Genomic DNA, 6,501 nt, shown 5'->3' on the forward strand with positions numbered 1-6,501 from the left:
TCTCAAAAAGAAAAAAAGTGTCATGTTGACACTCCCCCTTCAAGTGGTGGCATCTATGATCTCTCCCCTTGAATCTGAGCAACCTTGTAATTATCTTATTGAATAAAATGGGAAGAAAATGACGCCACTTGACTTCTGAAGCCTGAACATGGAAGGCCACGTGGCCCTTGAGATGCTCACCTTTGGAATAAAGCCGCAGTGTTGTGAAAAAGCCCAGGCCACAGCTGGCCAACAGTCCCAGCTGGGCGTCATTTCAGCTAGGATGAGCATCAACAGTCATGCAAGTGACAACCTTCTCATGATTCCAGCCTCTGGACAAGGTGCTAAGTATTGCGGAACAAAGATAAGCCATCCCTGCTGTGCCCAGGATCCTCACCCTTAAAATCTATGAGTAAAGCAAACACATGTTTTAAGTCAAAAATATATTGGGGTAATTTGTTATGCAATCATAGTAACTGAAACACCCCATTCAGAGCTATAGCGGAAGCAGCCTTCACAAATTCCCTTTTGTTTGTTTGTTTTTGTTTTTTGAGACAGAGTCTCGCTGTTTCACCGGGCACCAGGCTAGAGTGCAATGGCGCTCACTGCAACCTCCGCCTCCCGGCTTCAAGCAATTCTCCTGCCTCAGTCTCCCGAGTAGCTGGGACTACAGGCATACGTCACCATGCCCAGCCAATTTTTGTATTTTAGTAGAGACAGGGTTTCACTATGTTGGCCAGGATGGTCTCGATCTCTTGACCATGTGATCTGCCTGCCTCGGCCTCCCAAAGTGCTGGGATTACAGGCATGAGCCACCACGCCCAGCCCACAAATTTCCATTTTTATTATTGTATCATAGGAACCAGGCAGTATAGATTCCTATATTCAGAATTATTTTCTCCGGGCATTTCGAAGGTTCTTGATCATACTTTTTATTTCTTACTCCTCTTTTTCATATAGCAAGTGGTTTTGTTTCAGTCTACTAAAAAAAAAAAAAAATCACAGGTCTTGTTAACAAGGAAACCTGAGATCAATTTCACAGACAGGAAGGAGGTGCAGCGAAGCAAGGACCCTAGGCGGGAGGCTGAGGAAGCAAGCCTGAGCTTTGGGTGCAGGTGTAAAATGGCTCTGCCTCAGGTGATGGAACTTGGGGATCCTGGCAGATTCTAGGCTGCTGGATTTGGAATATGTGTCTGATGTACATTCTGTTCTTAAACACCCACAAGCTTGAACTCCAAATGTGGCGCCATTTCCCCTAGGGCTGACAGCATCACTCACAGGGGCTGATGAACACTCAAGACGGCGGGTGTGGGAGACAGAGGGACACTCACACCTGCCAGCCAGTCAGCACCCTACCATAAACTGTGTCCCTGCCTGGCTTGTCATGCGGAGAGCGACGCAGTCAGTGCGATCTCTTTTTCTGTTTTACAATCCCTCTGAAACTCATCTGGTTGCCCTTTGTCTCCCTCTCCCCATATATCTGAAGTGATAGACTTTATGGCCACTTCTTCGGGGGATACAGAATTATAGATCTCTGGATTTATGTCTGTTTGCGAGGCCCGCTTTGGTCCCTGCACCATAAGGTGAATGCCGGGGCAGCGAGAATGATGTTGCATTCTAATAGATCTGGGCCAGTTTCTGACAGCTTATTTTGACAAAAGCATGAAATTCAATGATTGTTGCTCAACTCAGAAGTCATACGAAATACAGGGGGGAAAAAGGATGTCTAAATGTGAGCCTCTGTAGCTTCAAAGTGCTCTGTGAGTTTGGTAAATTGTGAAAAACACAGAAAGCTAAACCAACAAATTTAACGACAACGGCGAGTCTAGAAGCAACGTGATTTACCCCAGAGAATGTGGTATGAACATACTTTTTCCTAAGATTGAGGGATCACCACCTGCCACATGAACAAGTAAGGGGGTCTGTTAGGGAAGCAGGGTTATGATAGCCAGCCTCTGTGTTGTCTGGCCCCCAAAAGATCCTCATTTACTGGAATTCACACCTTTGTGTGTGCAGCTCTCTTCCATGCTGAAGAGGCCTGTGTGACTGCTAAGGTATCACAGAAGTGACAGTGTGACTTTGATAGCTATGCCATAAAAGATAATACTCATTCTGCTTTGTTCTCTAGGATGGCTTGCTTTGGTGGGGAAAGGGAAGGGGGCCCCAGCTGCAACATCATGAGTACACTGAAGTGGCCCAGGGAGAGATCTATGTGGAGGAAAGCAGAGGCCTCCCACTCACTGCCAGCACAGACAGGGGAGTGAGCAAGCTTTAAAAACTGATCTTTCAGCCCTAGAGAAGACCTGGAATGACTGCAATCCCAGCTAGCAGCTTGGCTACCATTGGAAGAGTGACTCCGAGTGGAACCTGCCTAGCCAAGCTGCTCTGAATTCCTGTTCCTCAAGAGCTTGGAGTAGTAATAAATGTTTACTGTTTTTAAGTTACCAGATTTTGGGGCAACTTGTTTTGTAGCAATAGATAACTAATGAGAGTATATAAATTATGATTAGATTTGGTTGTGGGGGACAGACTGCCCCCCTCTGCCCTTCCTACAAAGAAAGAAGATAGATGTTTATTTTTCTCTCGTCTAAGAAATGTAGAGCCACAATTTTGTGGCCTAGTGCTCCGAAGGTGTCAGAGACTCAAGCTATTTCTCTTATTGTTGTGCTATCCTCAGTATATGGCTTGCATTTCACAGTCCAAAATGGCTGCTCAAACCCTAGCCATCACATCCTCATTCCATCCAACAGGAAGGAAGAACACAACACCTCTGTTATGGACATTTCCCAGGAGTCATATTTGATGCCTCTGTTTATATACCACTGGTCAGAACATGGGCATATGGTCATGTCTAGCTACCAGGAAGGCTGGCAAATAGTCTTTATTCTGAGCAGCCATATGTCCAGCTAAGTCAGAAATTTAAGGAAAAAGAGAAATAAATTTTGGGGAAGCAGGCTTTGCTGCAAGGTGCTAGCTTAGTTGAATACGAAAAATAATTAAGAGTTTGCCAAGAAGATAGGTGTTAGTATAGGTTGTCATATTGTGAATGCACCTACTACATTATAGAAGATAGCATATTATAAATGGCTGCAAACTCTTTACTTTTTACTGCATTGAATGGTAGAGTCTGTTTCTTTTCCCCATGAAACTGGGCTGGTCATATGACTTGTGTTGGCCAATAGAATGTAATAGAAGTATTACTTCCAAGGCTGGCTTAAGAGATAGGCAGCTTTTGCTTTCTACTTTTGAAATCCATCTTTGTGGTACTATGTAGGAAGTCTGTCTTCCCTAATACTAATCCTGCTGTGAGAAGGTCCAAGCTGGCCACGTGGACAGAGCAAGACCATGTAGGGAAGTAATGGGGGACCACACATGGGAGTGAAGTCTTCTTTGACCACCCATCTCAGCCAAGAAACCAGCTGAATGTAACCTAGTGAGTGACCTCAGGGAATGCCTCATGGAGAAGAAGAACTGGCCAGCTAAGCCCTGCCCAAATTCCTGACCCCCAAAATTATGAGCAAATATATTGGTTGTTATAGCATGCCTCTAAGTTTTGGGGTAGTTGTTCACAGCAATAGATAGCCAAAACTAAAATGAGAAAGCTCTTCTAGGGAGAGGGAACAGCGTTTTAAAAAATACGGTGGTGAGGCCGGGCGCAGTGGCTCAAGCCTATAATCCCAGCACTTTGGGAGGCCGAGGCGGGTGGATCACGAGGTCAAGAGATCAAGACCATCCTGGTCAACATAGTGAAACCCCGTCTCTACTAAAAATACAAAAAATTAACTGGGCATGGTGGCGCGTGCCTGTAATCCCAGCTACTCAGGAGGCTGAGGTAGGAGAATTGCCTGAACCCAGGAGGCGGAGGTTGCGGTGAGCCGAGATCGCGCCATTGCACTCCAGCCTGGGTAACAAGAGCGAAACTCCGTCTCAAAATAAAAATAAAAATAAAAATAAATAAAAAATATGGTGGTGAAAGGCAATATGGTGTGTACAAGGAATTCTACACAGTTTGATATGCTGGAAAGTAAAATTTGTGGAGGAGAGTGGCAGGTAAAAAGGCTGGCAGTAAGCAGGAGGCTGGACATGGAGGACCATGCTATGGAGGGATTCAGGAGCCTGCCAACAGAGTCAAAGCGGAGAGGTTTTAGTAATGGAAGGACTGACCATAGCAAGATTCAAGATCCAGAGTAAGTACTCCTGAGTCGTTTTTTCCTCCTAACAGTTAGATCAGGGGCAACCTACATGGACAGCATTTATGGAGGGGAAAGGTTATTGTTATTTGTGTGGAATGATGGGTGGGTTTGTATCCTACATTGTGAGGAAGGACTTTGTGAAGGAGGGAGTTCATGGAATGAAGATACTGTATTTTCTACTCAACTTCTTTTAGATTAAAACAAATTCTCTCTCTTGCTGCTTCTTCCTTCTTGGTGGTGAGATCCTCAGAAATGAAGCAGCTAGCTTTATCTTTTCCAGACTCGTGACCTCAGGTAATCCATCCACCTTAGCCTCCCAAAGTACTGGGATTGCAGGCATGAAACACTGCACCAGGCCATGTGTGTTTTTTAATTACAATTTTTAAAACAGCTTTATTAAGGTATAAACACCATAAAATTCACAAAGTGTACAGTTAAATGACTTATAGAGCTGTGCAGCCAGCACCACAATCCAATTGTTGAAGACTTCCATCACCCCCCTTAAATGTTTCTCATTCATTTGTATAAATGGACACAACTGAACAAAAGCCCAGGCTGGGAAATTTTAGAGTCCAGTCCAATCTCTTTTTGGTTTGGCTACAGTTTGGTGCCACCTGGTGGTGTCTGTCCTGGTTTCTGGGACCAGGCAGAGTTCCCAGGAATCTCCCAGGTAGTAGACAACCATTTAATCAACCTGTTTTGGGGGAGACTAGACCAGCAAAATAGTGGACTGAAAGGCACCCATCCTCTATCTTTTGGTTTGGTGAGGGGCCTGGCTGCTGTATCTTTGCCTGGTTTACTCTACCTGCCAAGGAGAGGAGCCAATCTCATACCGAAATCCACATATCCGGATTCCCATTACCGAGGGCATTGCAACACACATATACATGTATCTATAATTATTAAAGCAGTATATTAAATGAGCTGAACTTGATAAAGCACAAACATAAAACATTATCCTTTACCTTGAAATCATCTCTATGGGTTTTTTTCTTCCCCTGACCTAGATGGAGTCTCTGGCATCTTCCAGAGCTTTCCTGGTCACTCTGAAATAATGAAAAGTTATCTGGTTATTTTCATCTAATTATGCCCTCATTTCTGTAAAGCATCATGTCCAGTATAATGATTGAAATTCATGACTTTAACCAATATTATGGCTTTGTCCTCTCCTGCTTGGCCTATTCCATGCCAGAAGTCTGCAGTGGGAGGGAGGGTGGGGTCACTCTCTTTTCTACACTCACCTCTCCCATTAGCTGTTGTTTCTGACTCCTGGGGGAGATAAAGTCTAGGGGATGTGGTGGCGGGGGTATGCAGCTTTATGTGGCTGGGGCTGTGGTGATCTGATGCTGGTGCTCTCTGGTGTGGGAATTCACTCAGGGTGGTGGCAAAAATATTATGGGAAAAATAGTAGAGAAAATTATAGAATGTAGTCTCAAACACTTTTGGAAGGTCTAAGGGTTTTTTCTATAGTTCTTGGCTGAAGGCAGCCAGAATCTTTTTATAGGAGCCAGAGATATTAGGGTGCAAATACAAAGGAATATGAATAGTTTACCTAGCTAGCTTGTTTACTCATGTGGTCTTAAAACTAACCTTTAAGCTGGATGGCTCTCTTGTGGGGAGGTCGGCCAGGGATATTACCCACTAATGGTGTTTGCTTTGGGCATCAAAACGAGAGAGATCCAAGATGGCTGATCACTGGCACCTCGGGATTGTAGCTCCCACTGAAAGCACAGAGAACGAGAGGACGCCACACTTTCAGATCAATTTTTGTTGCTCATACACCAAGAGATTCCCAGCGGAGGAGCCCTACGTGTCGCCAGTGCGACTCTTGAGGCTGGTGAGGCGGTTTTGCCGCTGCCTTGGTGCGGCGGTTCTCAGTGCAGAGTCAGAAAGCACCATCAATCTTAAAGCCGCTGTTTTGGCCGGCGCAGTGGGTTGCTCAGATTTTAGCGCCGGGAATCAACAAGTTGGACGTCCATTCAGAAATGCACCTATAAAGACGGTAATTATAAAGACCACAGATGCATAAATTTATAACAAAGGGAAGAAATCAGCCTAAAAAGGCTGAGAATACCCAAAATCAGAACGCCTCTCCCTCTACATGGGATCACAGTTCCTCATCAGCAACGGAACAAGGCCTGATGGAGAAAGACTGTGTTCCATTAGCAGAAGCAGGCTTTAAAAAGTGGATGATAAGAAACTTCTGGTAATTAAAAGAACTTGTTCTAACCCAATGCAAAGAAACTAAGAACTTTGAAAAAAGGTTTGACGAAATGTTAACAATAACACACAATTTAGAGAGGAATATACGTGAATTAATGGAGCTGAA

This window comes from Cebus imitator, unplaced genomic scaffold, assembly GCF_001604975.1.
Source record: "Cebus imitator isolate Cc_AM_T3 unplaced genomic scaffold, Cebus_imitator-1.0 Scaffold1, whole genome shotgun sequence".
NCBI classification, from domain to species: Eukaryota; Metazoa; Chordata; class Mammalia; order Primates; family Cebidae; genus Cebus; species Cebus imitator.